We start from the raw sequence: 18,314 nt of genomic DNA, 5'->3' as shown, positions 1-18,314 counted from the left end.
TTACCTAAGGGTACTTAAGGGTATTTACTATTTAGTTCTTTTGATTTTGGACATTTAAGCGTGTTTTTTCCCTCATCCTTTGCTCTCTGTGCCTGACTCCACACCCATCCTTTGCTCTCTGATCCTGACTCCACACCCATCCTTTGCTCTCTGATCCTGACTCCACACCCATCCTTTGCTCTCTGTGCCTGACTCCACACCCATCCTTTGCTCTCTGTGCCTGACTCCACACCCATCCTTTGCTCTCTGTGCCTGACTCCACACCCATCCTTTGCTCTCTGTGCCTGACTCCACACCCATCCTTTGCTCTCTGTGCCTGACTCCACACCCATCCTTTGCTCTCTGTGCCTGACTCCACACCCATCCTTTGCTCTCTGTGCCTGACTCCACACCCATCCTTTGCTCTCTGCGCCTGACTCCACACCCATCCTTTGCTCTCTGTGCCTGACTCCACACCCATCCTTTGCTCTCTGTGCCTGACTCCACACCCATCCTTTGCTCTCTGTGCCTGACTCCACACCCATCCTTTGCTCTCTGCGCCTGACTCCACACCCATCCTTTGCTCTCTGCGCCTGACTCCACACCCATCCTTTGCTCTCTGTGCCTGACTCCACACCCATCCTTTGCTCTCTGTGCCTGACTCCACACCCATTCACTCATTGAGCGTAACATGTGCAGGGTGAATACATGGCCTGTCTTACTGTAATTTGGTAAAAAGCCAATTTGACAGTTGCTCAGTACAATGTTTTCACTGTGGAAAATGTACGAGTCAGCAGAGTCTATCTCTCTATCTATCCATCTATATCTCTCTAGCTATCCATCCATCTCTCCATCTCTCTCTCTCTATATATATATATATGTATATATATATATTTCTCTCTCTCTCTCTCTATATATATATATATATTTCTCTCTCTCTATATATATCTATTTCTCTCTCTCTATATATATATATATTTCTCTCTCTCTCTCTATATATATATATATTTCTCTCTCTCTCTATATATATATATATTTCTCTCTCTATATATATATATTTCTCTCTCTCTATATATATATATATTTCTCTCTCTATATATATATATATTTATTTATCTCTCTCTATATATATATATTTATCTCTCTCTCTATATATATATATTTCTCTCTCTCTCTATATATATATATATATATTTATCTCTCTCTATATATATATATATATTTCTCTCTCTCTCTATATATATATATTTATTTCTCTCTCTCTCTATTTCTCTCTCTTCAAACAGAATGAATGAAGAGTGACGGCTGTAGTGTTTTCAGTGTGCGAAGGGAACTCTTTCTCTTGTTGGTGTCTTTTGGATTCTCACTGAGGTTTCTTATCAACAGGTGTGTGATGGAGCAGCTCCAGCTGGAGTAGCATTGCTGGACATCATGTCACGCTGGGACACACAGATCTGTGGAGACAGGATACTACTGTGGTAGACTGGGGGAAGTCCTACTTCTATGATCAGGTAGGAATGGAGATTCTACATGTTCAACGCTTGACTTGAGTGAATATTAGCTCAACAACATAGTGTTGCTCCTGTACCTAAATATAAACAGGCCCTTATTTTCAGTTCATATCAAGCGCTAGATGTGTTGATAGGAAATAATCAACAACACCTTGGTATGCTTGTTTAACGTAATAGGACAAATTAAGAAGCAAAACCTCAGTCTTTGGCTTGACTTTAATGCTGTTTTAATCTAACTCTTTGAGGGTTTCCGGCTGCCTGTGTATGTGATGGTGCCAGATTGGAGCCAGACAGGTGGACTGAAAGACATGTTAAAGGCATGTAGTTTCTAGGTAGTCAGAGGCTGAAGGTTGAGATGATCTGCAGGGGTGATCGATCTGTCTGTCTGTCTGTCTGTCTGTCTGTCTGTCTGTCTGTCTGTCTGTCTGTCTGTCTGTGTGTCTGTCTGTCTGTCTGTCTGTCTGTCTGTCTGTCTGTCTGTCTGTCTGTCTGTCATTGATCTGACAGCTGCTGCCTAGCAATCCAAAATGTCTTCTGCCAACTTTCTTTCTATAGTAAGAAAAGCCAGAAAACAACAAAGCCCGGAAAGAAAGTGTCAGCCTGAAAGATGATGAAGAGGACGGTCTGAGTTGTGAGGTGACACATCCAGGGGGTGATGTGTAGGTCAGAATGTGTTGTACAGCTATCACAGTGTCACACACAGCTCTCAGACCCTCACCCCAACCGTGTTCTTCATCATTTGACGATGTGGACTTGAACTGACCTGAGAAGTGGAGGGAGGGAGGGAGGGAAACAGAGACACAGTAACCTCTGCCAATCCCTTTTATAACATATACAATAGTTAGTAGATAGTTAGATGTTAGTAGTTGTGCTTTCTAAATTCATTTAAATTCAATTCAAAGAGCTTTATTGGGAAGAATACAGCATGTTTACATTGCCAAAGCAAGTGAAGTAGATAATAAACAGAAGGAACAGTAAACAGAGTTGATTTCAAATGTCATATTATGTCTATATACAGTGTTGTAACGATGTGCAAATAGTTGAAGTACAAAAGGGAAAATAAATTAACATAAATATGGGTTGTATTTACAATGGTGTTTGTTCTTCACTGGTTGACCTTTTCTTGTGGCAACAGGTCACAAATCTTGCTGCTGTGATGTCACACTGTGGTATTTCACCCAGTAGATATGGGAGTTTATCACAATTGGATTTGTTTTCCAATTCTTTGTGGGTCTGTGTAATCTGAGGGAAATATGTGTCTCTAATATGGTCATACATTGGGCAGGAGGTTAGGAAGTGCAGCTCAGTTTCCACCTCATTTTGTGGGCAGTGAGCACATAGCCTGTCTTCTCTTGAGAGCCATGTCTGCCTACGGCGACCTCTATCAATAGCAAGGCTATGCTCACTGAGTCTGTACATAGTCAAAGCTTTCCTTAATTTTGGGTCAGTCACAGTGGTCAGGTATTCTGCCGCTGTGTACTCTCTGTTTAGGGCCAAATAACATTCTAGTTTGCTCTGTTTTTTTTTGTAAATTCTTTCCAATGCATCACGTAATGTTTTCTCGTGATTTGGTTGGGTCTAATTGTGTTGCTGTCCTGGGACTCTGTGGGGTGTGTTTGTGTTTGTGAACAGAGCCCCACGACCAGCTTGCTTCAGGGACTCTTCTCTATGTTAATCTCTCTGTAGGTGATGGATTTATTATGGAAGGTTTGGGAATCGCTTCCTTTTAGGTGGTTGGAGAATTTAACAACTCGTTTTATAGTTAGCGGGTATCGGCCTGATTCTGCTCTGCATACATTATTTGGTGTTTTACGTTGTACACGGAGGATATTTTTGAAGAATTCTGCGTGCAGAGTGTCGATCTGGTGTTTGTGCCATGTTGTGAAGTCTTCCTTGGAGGGGGGCCCCCAGACCTCACAACCATAAAGGAGGGGGGCCCCCAGACCTCACAACCATAAAGGAGGGGGGCCCCCAGACCTCACAACCATAAAGGAGGGGGGCCCCAGACCTCACAACCATAAAGGAGGGGGGCCCCCAGACCTCACAACCATAAAGGAGGGGGGCCCCCAGACCTCACAACCATAAAGGAGGGGGGGCCCCAGACCTCACAACCATAAAGGAGGGGGGCCCCCAGACCTCACAACCATAAAGGAGGGGGGCCCCCAGACCTCACAACCATAAAGGAGGGGGGCCCCCAGACCTCACAACCATAAAGGAGGGGGGCCCCCAGACCTCACAACCATGTCTCCCCAGACCTCACAACTCATAAAGGAGGGCTCCCTCTCCTCACAACCATAAAGGAGGGCTCTCTCTCTCTCTCTCTCTCTCTCTCTCTCTCTCTCTCTCTCTCTCTCTCTCTCTCTCTCTCTCTCTCTCTCTCTCTCAATTCAATTCAATTCAATTCAAGGGCTTTATTGGCATGGGAAACATGTGTTAACATTGCCAAAGCAAGTGAGGTAGACAACATACAAAGTGAATATATAAAGTGAAAAACAACAAAAATTAACAGTAAACATTACACATACAACAGTTTCAAAACAGTAAAGACATTACAAATGTCATATTATATATATATATATATATATATATATATATATATATATACACAATGTACAAATAATTAAAGGACACAAGATAAATTAAATAAGCATAAATATGGGTTGTATTTACAATGGTGTTTGTTCTTCACTGGTTGCCCTTTTCTCGTGGCAACAGGTCACAAATCTTGCTGCTGTGATGGCACACTGTGGAATTTCACCCAGTAGATATGGGAGTTTTTCAAAATTGGATATGTTTTCAAATTCTTTGTGGATCTGTGTGATCTGGGGAAATATGTCTCTCTAATATGGTCATACATTGGGTAGGAGGTTAGGAAGTGCAGCTCAGTTTCCACCTCATTTTGTGGGCAGTGAGCACATAGCCTGTCTTCTCTTGAGAGCCATGTCTGCCTACGGCGGCCTTTCTCAAGTCTGTACATAGTCAAAGCTTTCCTTAATTTTGGGTCAGTCACAGTGGTCAGGTATTCTGCCGCTGTGTACTCTCTGTGTAGGGCCAAATAGCATTCTAGTTTGCTCTCTCTCTCTCTCTCTCTCTCTCTCTCTCTCTCTCTCTCTCTCTCTCTCTCTCTCTCTCTCTCTCTCTCTCTCTCTCTCTCTCTCTCTCTCTCTCTCTGTCTGTCTGTCTGTCTGTCTGTCTGTCTGTCTGTCTGTCTGTCTGTCTGTCTGTCTGTCTGTCTGTCTCTCTCTCTCTCTCTCTCTCTCTCTCTCTCTCTCTCTCTCTCTCTCTCTCTCTCTCTCTCTCTCTCTCTATCTCTCCCTCTCTGTCTCTGTGTATCTCTCTCTCTCTGTCTCTCTCTCTCTCTCTGTCTCTCTCTCTCTCTCTGTCTCTCTCTCTCTCTCTCTCTCTCTGTCTCTCTCTCTCTCTCTCTTTGGGAAAGCTCTGCAGACTGTTTACATGGGAGGCTGCTGGGCTGGGCGATATCTACAGACTGTGTTTACATGGGAGGCTTTGGATAAGGAAGATTACTGTCATGTTGTTGTAGAAATAGTAATGAGGTATAAACTACATATTTGTTCGTTCAGAAATGAGCTTTTCAAAGTGCACCAACGGAACAGCTTGCCAGGGTTGGGGAGTAAGCCATTACATGTGACATGTAATCTGATAACAAAAAAACTCTAGTCAGTTACATTACCAGGAAAAATATAGTATCAGATTACAGATCAGAGACCACTATGATGACACTCCAATCAGAGACCACTATGATGACACTCCAATCAGAGACCACTATGATGACACTCCAATCAGAGACCACTATGATGACACTCCAATCAGAGACCACTATGATGACACTCCAATCAGAGACCACTATGATGACACTCCAATCAGAGACCACTATGATGACACACCAATCAGAGACCACTATGATGACACACCAATCAGAGACCACTATGATGACACTCCAATCAGAGACCACTATGATGACACTCCAATCAGAGACCACTATGATGACACACCAATCAGAGACCACTATGATGACACACCAATCAGAGACCACTATGATGACACACCAATCAGAGACCACTATGATGACACACCAATCAGAGACCACTATGATGACACTCCAATCAGAGACCACTATGATGACACTCCAATCAGAGACCACTATGATGACACACCAATCAGAGACCACTATGATGACACACCAATCAGAGACCACTATGATGACACTCCAATCAGAGACCACTATGATGACACTCCAATCAGAGACCACTATGATGACACACCAATCAGAGACCACTATGATGACACACCAATCAGAGACCACTATGATGACACTCCAATCAGAGACCACTATCAGAGACCACTATGATGACACTCCAATCAGAGACCACTATGACGACACTCCAATCAGAGACCACTATGATGACACACCAATCAGAGACCACTATGATGACACACCAATCAGAGACGACTATGATGACACTCCAATCAGAGACCACTATGACGACACTCCAATCAGAGACCACTATGACGACACACCAATCAGAGACCACTATGACGACACACCAGATGCGTTTGATGTCTTCTTCTAATGCCTCTTTAGGGGAAAGTAATCTAAAATTAGCTGAAAGTAATCTAAAAGTAGCTGAAAGTAATCTAAAAGTAGCTGAAAGTAATCTAAAAGTAACTGATATCGATCTAAAAGTAACTGCACGTAATTAGATTACATGAATGTGTTTTGGCAATCCAAAAGTGTAATTACTGATTCCTGATGTGAATGAGATCACCCAGTGTTCTCAGTGTGTAATGATCCTCTCTGGTCTTTCTGGTTTAATATTTTGCATTATTTTAACCATGTATTGACAGTAGCCTTAATTAGTAGCCTTAATTTTTTAATTTGGGCAATTTAATTGAATGAAGTTTTGGGGAAGCTTAGCCTATTGAAACCCTGGATTTACAACTACAAACCCAACTGGCACTAGTTAGACGTTACATTTGTGTCAAAGGAATTGTTTATTGCAAGGAAGAAGATGGACCAGCCGTCTTCTTCCTTGTAAATGAGTTGCATTCATCCTCAAATTAAGTTGCATGTTTGAAAATCGTATTGACTGTATTCAAATGTCAAGTTTGAATTGTAAAATTAAATTACACATTTGCGAATCATACTTCCACAAATCTCAATGTGAGACCAGGAAATTCAACATACAAGTTTTCATATCGACATAGAAAATGTTGAATCAAAAATAATCGTGTTCATTAGAACACCACAACAGGGAAAGCATTGAATTGGACGATACGGCCTGCGTCAGTATGGGACAGCTATAGGGGGGCGATACGGCCTGCGTCAGCTATAGGACGTACGGCCTCAGCTATAGGGGTGATACGGCCTGCCTGCGTCAGCTATAGGGCGTCAGCTATGGGGGCCTGCGTCAGCTATAGGACGATACGGCCTGCCTGCGTCAGCTATGGGCGATACGGCCTGCCTGCGTCAGCTATGGGCGATACGGCCTGCGTCAGCTATGGGCGATACGGCCTGCCTGCGTCAGCTATGGGGCGATACGGCCTGCGTCAGCTATGGGGCGATACGGCCTGCCTGCGTCAGCTATGGGGCGATACGGCCTGCCTGCGTCAGCTATGGGGCGATACGGCCTGCCTGCGTCAGCTATGGGGCGATACGGCCTGCCTGCTCAGCTATGGGGCGATACGGCCTGCCTGCGTCAGCTATGGAGCGGCCTATGGGGCGCCTGCGCCAGCTACGGCCTGCCTGCTTCAGCCTGCCTGGGGCTATACGGCCTGCCTATGGGCGTCAGCTATAGGACGATACGGCCTGCGTCAGCTATAGGACGATACGGCCTGCCTGCGTCAGCTATAGGACGATACGGCCTGCCTGCGTCAGCTATAGGACGATACGGCCTGCGTCAGCTATAGGGCGATACGGCCTGCCTGCGTCAGCTATAGGACGATACGGCCTGCGTCAGCTATGGGACGATACGGCCTGCGTCAGCTATAGGACGATACGGCCTGAGCTATGGGGCGATACGCCTCGTCAGCTATAGGCCTGCGTCAGCTATGGGACGATACGGCCTGCGTCAGCTATAGGCCTGCGTCAGCTATAGGGCGATACGGCCTGCGTCAGCTATAGGACGATACGGCCTGCGTCAGCTATAGGGCGATACGGCCTGCGTCAGCTATAGGACGATACGGCCTGCGTCAGCTATAGGACGATACGGCCTGCCTGCGTCAGCTATAGGACGATACGGCCTGCGTCAGCTATAGAACGATACGCCTGCCTGCGTCAGCTATAGGACGATACGGCCTGCCTCAGCTATAGGACGATACGGCCTGCCTGCGTCAGCTATAGGGCGATACGGCCTGCCTGCGTCAGCTATGGGCGATACGCCTCAGCTAGCGTCAGCTATAGGGCGTCAGCTATAGAACGATACGGCCTGGGGAGATCGGCCTGCGTCAGCTCGGCCTGCCAGCTATAGGCGTCAGCTATGGGCGATACGGCCTGCGTCAGCTATAGGACGATACGGCCTGCGTCAGCTATAGGCCTGCGTCAGCTATAGGATACGGCCTGCCTGCGTCAGCTATAGGACGATACGGCCTGCGTCAGCTATAGGGCGATACGGCCTGCGTCAGCTATGGGGCGATACGGCCTGCCTGCGTCAGCTATGGGGCGATACGGCCTGCGTCAGCTATGGGGCGATACGGCCTGCCTCGTCAGCTATGGGGCGAGGCCTCGTCAGCTATAGGATACGGCCTGCGTCAGCTATAGAACGGATACGGCCTGCTTCAGCTCAGCTAGCTAGGAGCGATACGGCCTGCGTCAGCTATAGGACGATACGGCCTGCCTGCGTCAGCTATGGGGCGATACGGCCTGCGTCAGCTATAGGACGATACGGCCTGCCTGCGTCAGCTATGGGGCGATACGGCCTGCCTGCGTCAGCTATGGGCGATACGGCCTGCCTGCGTCAGCTATGGGGCGATACGGCCTGCGTCAGCTATAGGACGATACGGCCTGCCTGCTTCAGTTATGGGGCGATACGGCCTGCCTGCTTCAGCTATGGAGCGATACGGCCTGCCTGCTTCAGCTATGGGGCGATACGGCCTGCCTGCTTCAGCTATGGAGCGATACGGCCTGCCTGCGTCAGCTATAGGACGACACGGCCTGCCTGCGTCAGCTATGGGGCGATACGGCCTGCCTGCGTCAGCTATGGGGCGATACGGCCTGACTGCGTCAGCTATAGGACGATACGGCCTGCGTCAGCTATGGGACAATACGGCCTGCGTCAGCTATAGGACGATACGGCCTGCGTCAGCTATGGGGCGATACGGCCTGCCTGCATCAGCTTGGTAGAATGTAGCTCACTAACTACACATTTCAGTGTTTCCTTTGTGTTGCTCTGGTACATTTGTGTGCTAAAGTAGTGAATAAAACACGCTTAGGGAGGAGGCTTCTAATGTTAACATGCATGAAACCAAGGCTATAACGGTTACAGAAGTCATCAAAAGAGAGCGCCTCGGGAATAGGAGTGGAGCTAGGCATTGCAGGGCCTGGATTCACATCTATATCACCCCCCGGGAACAGAGGAGGAGTAGGATGAGGGTACGGCTAAAAGCTATGAGAATTGGTCGTTTAGAACGTTCGGAACAGAGAGTAAAAGGAGGTTTGTGGGGGCGATAAAATAGCATCAAGGTATAATGTACAGACAAAGGTATGGTAGGATGTGAATACAGTGGAGGTAAACCTAGGTATTGAGTGATGATGAGAGAGATATTGTCTCTAGAAACATCATTGAAACCAGGTGATGTCATCGCATGTGTGGGTGGTGGAACTAATAGGTTGGATAAGGTATAGTGAGCAGGACTAGAGGCTCTACAGTGAAATAAGCCAATAAACACTAACCAGAACAGCAATGGACAAGGCATCTTGACATTAAGAAGAGGCATGCTTAGTCAAGTGATCGTAAGGGTCCAGTGAGTAGTGAGGCTGGTTGGGGTAACGGAGATTCAGACAGCTAGCCGGGCCATCGGTAGCAAGCTAGCATAGGATGGAGGACTGTTTTTAGTCACTTCGTGCGTCTCCGTTATTAGATTAGTGAGGTTCCGTGTGGTAGAGGGGATCAATCCAATTGGCAAAATAGATATAGTTATAGTGACCCAAGACAAATTGTCCGATAGACCTATTCAGATAGCAGCCGATAAGACAGCTAACGATTAGTTGGCCCCAGATGGGCGTTCAGGTAACGTCGCGACGGAGGAGCCAGCTGGATAACTCCCTCGTGCAGATAGCGTCGGTAGTCCAGTTGTGAAGGCCCGGTGGGGCTCCGCGTTGGCAGTAAAACGGGTCCGGATAGGTGATTGTAGCCCACGAGTGACTGATGGAACTCTTCAGCTGGCTAGCTCCGGAATAATTGAAGTTTGCTCTACAAGACTGGCGATAGCTTTTCGAGCTAAAGGATGGCTGATGACCATCAACCGTGGTTAGCTAAATACTAACGTTAGCCAGTAAACTGGCTAGCTTCTGGTTAGCTTCTGGTTAGCTCCTGGTTAGCTCCTGGCTAGCGTCTGGCTAGCTTCTGGTTAGCTTCTGGTTAGCTTCAGGCTAGCTTCTATTGTGGATTTCAGATTTGAGGTAAATAATATATCTATTTTTTTTAATTGGTGAGGCGGGTTGCAGGAGAGTGTTTTGAAGTTGAGTTTTTGGAAAATAAAATATATAAAAGATATGCGAAGAAAGATGTAAATATATATATACACGGGACACGACAAGCCGAGGACAAAGGACGTCTGACTGCTATGCCATCTTGGATTGAGGGTGAGGATATAGCTGGAGGCTCTATCCTGATGGTCGTTCTCTGTTCCCAGGTCTACTGTCTATTTAATGATACTAGCCTGGATTTAGCTTGATGAAGGGACAGAAAGTTGAAGGACAATACCACTGTGTCAGTGTGACTGTGCCAGCGTGACGGTCAGTGTGACTGTGACTGTGCCAGTGTGACTGTGTTAGTGTGTGCAGCCCTAGGTGGGAGCCTCCCTCACCCTGGGACAGCAGGGCTAAGTTTGGCCCAGGGCCGTGGTCTACAGTAGATAAGACAACCACAATAAATAACTGTGTTCAAACAGGAGTCGTGACAGAGCTTAGAGATAGCTAGTTTGGTCTGTGTCCCTCCTCTCTCCTCTGGTCAGTGTCCTTCCTCTCCTCCTCTGGTCAGTGTCCCTCCTCTCTCCTCTCCTCCTCTGGTCAGTGTCCCTCCTCTCTCCTCTCCTCCTCTGGTCAGTGTCCCTCCTCTCTCCTCTCTCCTCTGGTCAGTGTCCCTCCTCTCTCCTCTCCTCCTCTGGTCAGTGTCCCTCCCTCTCTCCTCTCCTCCTCTGGTCAGTGTCCCTCCTCTCTCCTCTCCTCCTCTGGTCAGTGTCCCTCCTCTCTCCTCTCCTCCTCTGGTCAGTGTCCCTCCTCTCTCCTCTCTCCTCTCCTCCCCTCCTCCTCTGTTCAGTGTTCCTCCTCTCTCCTCTCCTCCCCTGGTCAGTGTCCCTCCTCTCTCCTCTCCTCCTCTGGTCAGTGTCCCTCCTCTCTCCTCTCCTCCTCTGGTCAGTGTCCCTCCTCTCTCCTCTCCTCCTCTGGTCAGTGTCCCTCCTCTCTCCTCTCCTCCTCTGGTCAGTGTCCCTCCTCTCTCCTCTCCTCCTCTGGTCAGTGTCCCTCCTCTCTCCTCTCCTCCTCTGGTCAGTGTCCTCCTCTCCTCTCCTCCTCTGGTCAGTGTCCCCTCCTCTCTCCTCTTGGTCAGTGTCCATCCTCCTCCAGTGTCCCTCTCTCTGGTCAGTGTTCCTCCTCCTCTCCTCCTCTGTTCAGTGTCCCTCCTCTCTCCTCTCCTCTGGTCAGTGACCCCCTCCTCTCTCTCCTCCTCCTCCTCCTCTGGTCAGTGTTCCTCCTCTCCCTCTCTCCCCTGGTCATCTCCTTTCCTCCCTCCTCCTCTGGTCAGTGTTCCTCCTCTCTCTGGTCAGTGTCCCTAATCTCTCCTCCCCTCTCCTTTCCTCCTCCTCCTCTGGTCAGTGTCCCTCCTCTCTCCTCCTTTCCTCCTCTTCTGGTCACCCTCCTCTCTGGTCAGTGTCCCTCCTCTCTCCTCTCCTCCTCTGTTCAGTGTTCCTCCTCTCTCCTCTCCCCTGGTCAGTGTCCCCTCTCTCTCCTTTCCTCCCTCCTCCTCTGGTCAGTGTCCCTGTCCCTCTCTCTCTCTCCCCTCCTCCTCTGGTCAGTGTCCTCCTCTCTCCTCCTCCTCTGGTCAGTGTCCCTCCTCTCTTTCCTCCTCCTCCTCTGGTCAGTGTCCCTCCTTCTCTGGTCAGTGTCCTGTCTCCTCTCTCCTCCTCCTCCTGGTCAGTGTCCCTAATCTCTCCTGTCCTCTCTCCTCCTCTGGTCAGTGTCCCTCCTCTCTCCTCTCCTGGTCAGTGTCCCCTCCTCCTCTGGTCCTCCTCTGTCCCTCCTCTCTCTCCTGTCCTACTCTGGTCTCCTCTGGTCAGTGTCCCTCCTCTCCTCCTTTTATCCTCCTCTGGTCAGTGTCCCTCCTCTCTCCTCTCCTCCTCTGGTCAGTGTCCCTCCTCTCTCCCCCTCCTCCTCTGGTCAGTGTCCCTCCTCTCTCATTCCAGTGCTCTATTTCTCCTTCCTTCACTGTAATGCTTTCATCTCTCCTTTCTCCCCCTCTCTAACACTCCACTCTCTCTCTATCTGTTTCGCTCTCTCTCTCTGTCTCTCTGTATGTGTCTCTCTCTCTATCTGTCTCTCTCTCTGTCTCTGTCTCTCTGTCTCTGTCTCTCTGTCCCTGTCTATCTGTCTCTGTCTCTGTCTCTGTGTCTCTCTCTCTGTTTCTATCTCTCTCTCTCTCTCTCTCTCTCTCTCTCTCTCTCTCTCTCTCTCTCTCTCTCTCTCTCTCTGTATCTGTCTCTGTCTCTCTCTGTCTCATCTCTCTCTTTCATCATCAGTGTCAGAGAGTTATTTTTTGTCTATGTGTTTTTGTGAAGGCTCAATGTCTGTCTGGTTCTCTCTCTACAGTCATAGCCCAACGTCCTATCCAGGGCACTGTGTTCTAATATAACATGACAGCGTCTATCCAGCCGTGGTATACTTTAGTAACTGTATAGCTTGATACTGAAAACATTGTGCTGATTGAGGCTGGTAACTACTAAGTTATAGCTGTCTTCAGGAAGGGAAGCATTAGTAAATAATAACAGGACTATAACATTACACCAGGTTGTTCTGTATTCCACCACAGTCAGATCAGGTCTGTAACATTACACCAGGTTGTTCTGTATTCCACCACAGTCAGATCAGGTCTGTAACATTATACCAGGTTGTTCTGTATTCCACCACAGTCAGATCAGGTCTGTAACATTACACCAGGTTGTTCTGTATTCCACCACAGTCAGATCAGGTCTGTAACATTACACCAGGTTGTTCTGTATTCCACCACAGTCAGATCAGGTCTGTAACATTACACCAGGTTGTTCTGTATTCCACCACAGTCAGATCAGGTCTGTAACATTACACCAGGTTGTTCTATATTCCACCACAGTCAGATCAGATCAGGTCTGTAACATTACACCAGGTTGTTCAAACTGAATTGGTCCACATCACACTGACAGCACGTGACAGGCAGATCGCCTATTCAACCTCAGTCTGAAAAATTACACCAGGTTGTCACCAAAAGCACTCACAAACTTCTACAGATGCACAATCGAGAGCATCCCAGGTTGTTCTGTATTCACCGCCTGGTCTGTACATTACAACTGCTCCGCCCTCAACCGTTCTGTATTCCACCAGGGTCAGATCAGGTCTGTAACATTACATCACCGGGGCAAACTTGTTCCCTCCAGGACACCTTCCACCCGTTGTTACAGGAAGGCCATAAAGATCAGGTCTGTAACATCAACCACCAGGTTCACCCCGTTCTCCAGAAGGCGAGGTCATTCAGGTGCATCAAAGTGGGACCAGAGACTGAAAAACAGCTTGTTCTATCTCAAGGCCATCAGACTGTTAAACAGCCACCACTAACAGTGTGAGTGGCTGCTGCCAACACACTGTCATTGACACAGTGACCAGGTCAACTCCAGCCATTTTAATAATGGGAATTGACCAGGGTTCTGTATTCCACAGTAGCCACTTTAAACAATGCTACCTTATATAATGGTCTACTTACCCTTGTTCATTATTCATCTCATATGCATATGTATATACTGTACTCTACATCATCGACTGCATCCTTATGTAACCATGTATCACTAGCCACTTTAACTTATGCCACTTTGTTTACTTTGTCCACACACTCATCTCATATGTATATACACCAGGTGTTCTGATACCATCTACTGTATGCAGGTCTGTACCATCACCATTCATATTCCTTATGTACATATTCCTGTATCCCCTTACACTGTGTATTCCACCAGTAGTTTTGGAATTGTAACATTAGACCAGGTTGTTGGTTATCACTGCATTGTCGGAACTAGAAGCACAAGCATTTCTGCTACACAGTCAGATCAGGTCTGTAACATCTACACCAGGTTGTATGTGACAAATAAAATTTGATTTGATTTGATTTGTTCTATATTCCACCTCAGTCAGATCAGGTCTGTAACATTACACCAGGTTGTTCTGTATTCCACCACAGTCAGATCAGGTCTGTAACATTACACCAGGTTGTTCTGTATTCCACCACAGTCAGATCAGGTCTGTAACATTACACCAGGTTGTTCTGTATTCCACCACAGTCAGATCAGGTCTGTAACATTACACCAGGTTGTTCTGTATTCCACCACAGTCAGATCAGGTCTGTAACATTACACCAGGTTGTTCTGTATTCCACCACAGTCAGATCAGGTCTGTAACATTACACCAGGTTGTTCTGTATTCCACCACAGTCAGATCAGGTCTGTAACATTACACCAGGTTGTTCTGTATTCCACCACAGTCAGATCAGGTCTGTAACATTACACCAGGTTGTTCTGTATTCCACCACAGTCAGATCAGGTCTGTAACATTACACCAGGTTGTTCTGTATTCCACCACAGTCAGATCAGGTCTGTAACATTACACCAGGTTGTTCTGTATTCCACCACAGTCAGATCAGGTCTGTAACATTACACCAGGTTGTTCTGTATTCCACCACAGTCAGATCAGGTCTGTAACATTACACCAGGTTGTTCTGTATTCCACCACAGTCAGATCAGGTCTGTAACATTACACCAGGTTGTTCTGTATTCCACCACAGTCAGATCAGGTCTGTAACATTACACCAGTGTCACGAGTCCGACCGAGGGTGTTTCCCCTTCCCGGGCGGTTGGCGCTCGGCGGTCGTCGTCACCGGCCTATTAGCTGCCACTGATTGTTTTTCCTCCCCTCCTTGTATGTTTAGTGGTAGCACCTGTTCATGATTGAATCAGCTAATTAGTTTGTCTTTATTAGGCAGCCGGCCCGCCTGGTTGTTGTGCGATTATTGCAGTGTAACCTTCGGCTCTGTTGTTAGAAGTACGTGTTAGTGCCTGGTCGTTACGTTTGCTGTTGTACATTCTCATGCCCTGTGTTTGGGGCCGTTACTATTGTGAGCACCCTGGGATGCGTTGGCGCTATTAAAGACGCACAGCTTTGCACTCACTGTCTCCTGCGTTTGACTCCACACACCTACGACACCTGAAGCGTTACAGAATCCCGCACCCGATAAAATCGAATGGAGTCAGCAGGAGCAGCAGCCAACCCTCTCCCATCGATGGAGGAACGGGTTCTCCACCACACCACCATTCTCCATCGGATCGGATCCGCGATGGATCAAGTGATGGAGAGAATGGACCGATGGGAGAGGAGTGGTCTCCTCTCTCCACCTTCGGCACCCCGGACTCCGGACTCCCCATCACTCGACTCCAGCACCCTTCGTCTGACGCTACCGAGGGCTTATGATGGAGCGGCGGCGGGTTGCCAGGGGTTTCTGCTTCAACTGGAGCTATACCTGGCCACCGTTAGACCCACTCCTCAGGAGCGGAGAGGGTGAGTGTCCTCATCTCCTGCCTCACGGGTCGTGCTCTGGAGTGGGCGAACGCAGTCTGGAATGGCCCAGACTCAGCGCGGGAGCACTACCCAGAGTTTTCCTGCCGCTTCCGTGCCGTATTTGATCACCCTATAGACGGCCGAGCGGTGGGAGAACGACTTTTCCATCTCAGGCAGGAGAGGAGGAGCGCCCAGGATTACGCGCTGGAGTTCCGGACCTTGGCAGCCGGATCTGGGTGGAACGACAGGGCCCTTATGGACCACTACAGGTGTGGTCTCCGAGAGGACGTCCGCCGGGAGTTAGCGTGTCGGGACACCACTCTGTCACTGGATCAGCTGATTGACATGTCCATTCGACTGGACAATCTGCTGGCTGCCCGCGGCGTTCAGAGAGGGTCCTGTGCGTTCCACCACCCAGTCCCTCCGCTCCCATTCCGATGGAGTTGGGAGGGGCTGCGCCCCGAGGGGTACCGGAGGAGGAGGCCTTCCCTGCACCAACTGTGGTCGGAGAGGACACACGTCTGATCGGTGCTGGGGGTCCGTCTGGGAGTAGAGATGGCAGGCGGAACGCTTCTCGGTCACCCCAGGTGAGTCAGCATCAGACTCACCCAGAATCCCTTGTTGGCCATATGTTTGTCTTAATCTCTTTCCTTCACTTTTTTCCCTCTTCCCAGCATAGGGCGCTAGTCGATTCAGGCGCAGCTGGGAACTTTATGGATCGCGGACTCGCCCTTAAGTTAAGGGTTCCGCTGGTGCCGATAGATTCTCCTTTCCCCGTGCACTCCCTAGATAGCCGGCCATTAGGGTCAGGGATGGTCGGGAGACCACGGTCCCACTGGACATGGTGACGCAGGGGAGTCATAGGGAGCGTATCAGTTTTTTTATTATTGATTCGCCTGCGTTTCCAGTGGTGCTGGGGACTCCCTGGCTGGCCCGGCACAATCCTAAAATTTCGTGGAGACAAGGGGTTCTCCAGGGGTGGTCAGAGGAGTGTTCTGGAAGGTGTTTGGGAGTTTCCATCGGTGCCACGTCGGTGGAGAGTCCAGACCAGGGTGCCACGGTGTGCATTCCCCAGTATGCCGATTTGGCAATCGCTTTCAGTAAAGTGAAAGCGACTAAATTACCACCTTATCGACCGGGAAGGGATTGTACGATAGATCTCCAGGTAGACGCTGCGCTTCCCAAGAGTCATGTGTACCCGCTGTCCCAGGAGGAGACGTTGGCAATGGAGACATATGTCACGGAGTCGCTGGGACAGGGGTACATTCGCCCTCCATTTCACCTGTCTCCCTCGAGTTTCTTTTTTGTGAGGAAAAAGGAGGGAGGTTTGCGTCCGTGTATCGATTATAGAGGTCTAAACGCCATCACAGTGGGGTATAGTTACCCTCTACCTCTCATCGCTACGGCGGTGGAATCGTTCCACGGAGCGCAGTTCTTCACAAAACTGGATCTCAGGAGCGCGTATAGTCTGGTGCGTATTCGGAAGGGAGACGAGTGGAAAACCGCATTTAGTACTACATCCGGCCACTATGAGTACCTCGTCATGCCGTATGGGTTAAAGAATGCTCCAGCCGTTTTTCAATCCTTTGTAGACGAGATTCTCAGGGACCTGTGCGGTCAGGGGTGGTTGTTTATATCGATGACATTCTGATCTACTCGGCCACTCACACCGCGCATGTGTCTCTGGTGCGCAAAGTGCTTGGAAGACTGCTGGAGCATGACCTATACGTCAAGGCTGAGAAATGCGTGTTCTCTAAACGAGCTGTCTCTTTTCTGGGATATCGCATTTCCACCTCGGGGTGGTGATGGAGGGTGAACGCATTAGGGCCGTGCGTAATTGGCCGACTCCAACCACGGTAAAGGAGGTGCAGCGGTTTTTGGGTTTTGCCAACTACTACCGGAGGTTTATCCGGGGTTTTGGCCAGATAGCGGCTCCCATTACCTCACTGCTGGGGGGCCCGGTGCATTGCAGTGGTCAGCACAGGCGGACAGGGCATTCAACAAGTTGAAGGCGCTGTTCACTGAGGCGCCCGTGTTGGCGCATCCGGATCCCTCTCTAGCATTCATAGTGGAGGTGGACGCGTCCGAGGCTGGGGGTGCCGTGCTATCACAGCGCGGGCACGCCACCAAAACTCCGCCCCTGCGCTTTCTTCTCAAGGAAGCTCAGCCCAGCGGAGCGTAACTATGATGTGGGGACCGGAGTTGCTAGCGGTGGTTAGAGCTCTGAAGGTGTGGAGACACTGGCTTGAGGGGGCTAAGCACCTTTTCTCATCTGGACCGACCACCAGAATCTGAGTATATTCGGGCTGCAAGGAGACTTAACCCACGTCAGGCAAGGTGGGCCATGTTCTTCACCCGGTTCCGGTTTACTTTGTCTTATAGACCGGGCTCCCAGAACGAGGGCTGACGCACTGTCCCGCCTTTACGACACCGAGGATGGGTCCACCGAACCTACTCCCATCCTTCCCGCCTCTAAGCTGGTAGCCCCAGTGGTATGGGAGGTGGACTCGGACATCGAGCGGGCGTTACGGGCTGAACCCGCGCCTCCTCAGTGTCCAGCGGGGCGAAGGTACGTGCCGCTTGATGTTCGGGACAAGCTGATTCGGTGGGCTCACGTCCTACCCTCCTCGGGTCACCCTGGGGTGACGAGGACAGTGGGGAGCCTTCAGGGGAGGTATTGGTGGCCTACGTTGGTTAAGGGACGTTAGGGTTATGTCTCCTCTTGCTCAGTGTGCGCTCAGAGTAAGGCTCCTAGGCACCTTCCTAGAGGGAAGCTACAACCCCTCCCCGTTCCACAG

General features: G+C 49.2%; 1 protein-coding gene across 1 annotated transcript in view; it reads left to right on the top strand.

Annotated features, from left to right (window-relative positions):
• The first annotated feature begins 1,363 nt into the window (after positions 1-1,363).
• LOC118363521 (signal-induced proliferation-associated 1-like protein 2) overlaps positions 1,364-18,314 on the top strand; it is a 434,866-nt gene continuing 417,915 nt past the window's right edge. The window contains exon 1 of the mRNA XM_052497073.1: positions 1,364-1,490. The gene's annotated coding sequence lies outside the window, so the exon portion shown is untranslated. The remainder of the gene's footprint in view (positions 1,491-18,314) is intronic.

Source organism: Oncorhynchus keta, chromosome 3 (assembly GCF_023373465.1).
Source record: "Oncorhynchus keta strain PuntledgeMale-10-30-2019 chromosome 3, Oket_V2, whole genome shotgun sequence".
In the NCBI taxonomy this organism is placed as follows: Eukaryota; Metazoa; Chordata; class Actinopteri; order Salmoniformes; family Salmonidae; genus Oncorhynchus; species Oncorhynchus keta.
The sequence above is the reverse complement of the archived record's forward strand: the minus strand, read 5'-3'. Positions and strand labels throughout refer to the sequence as shown.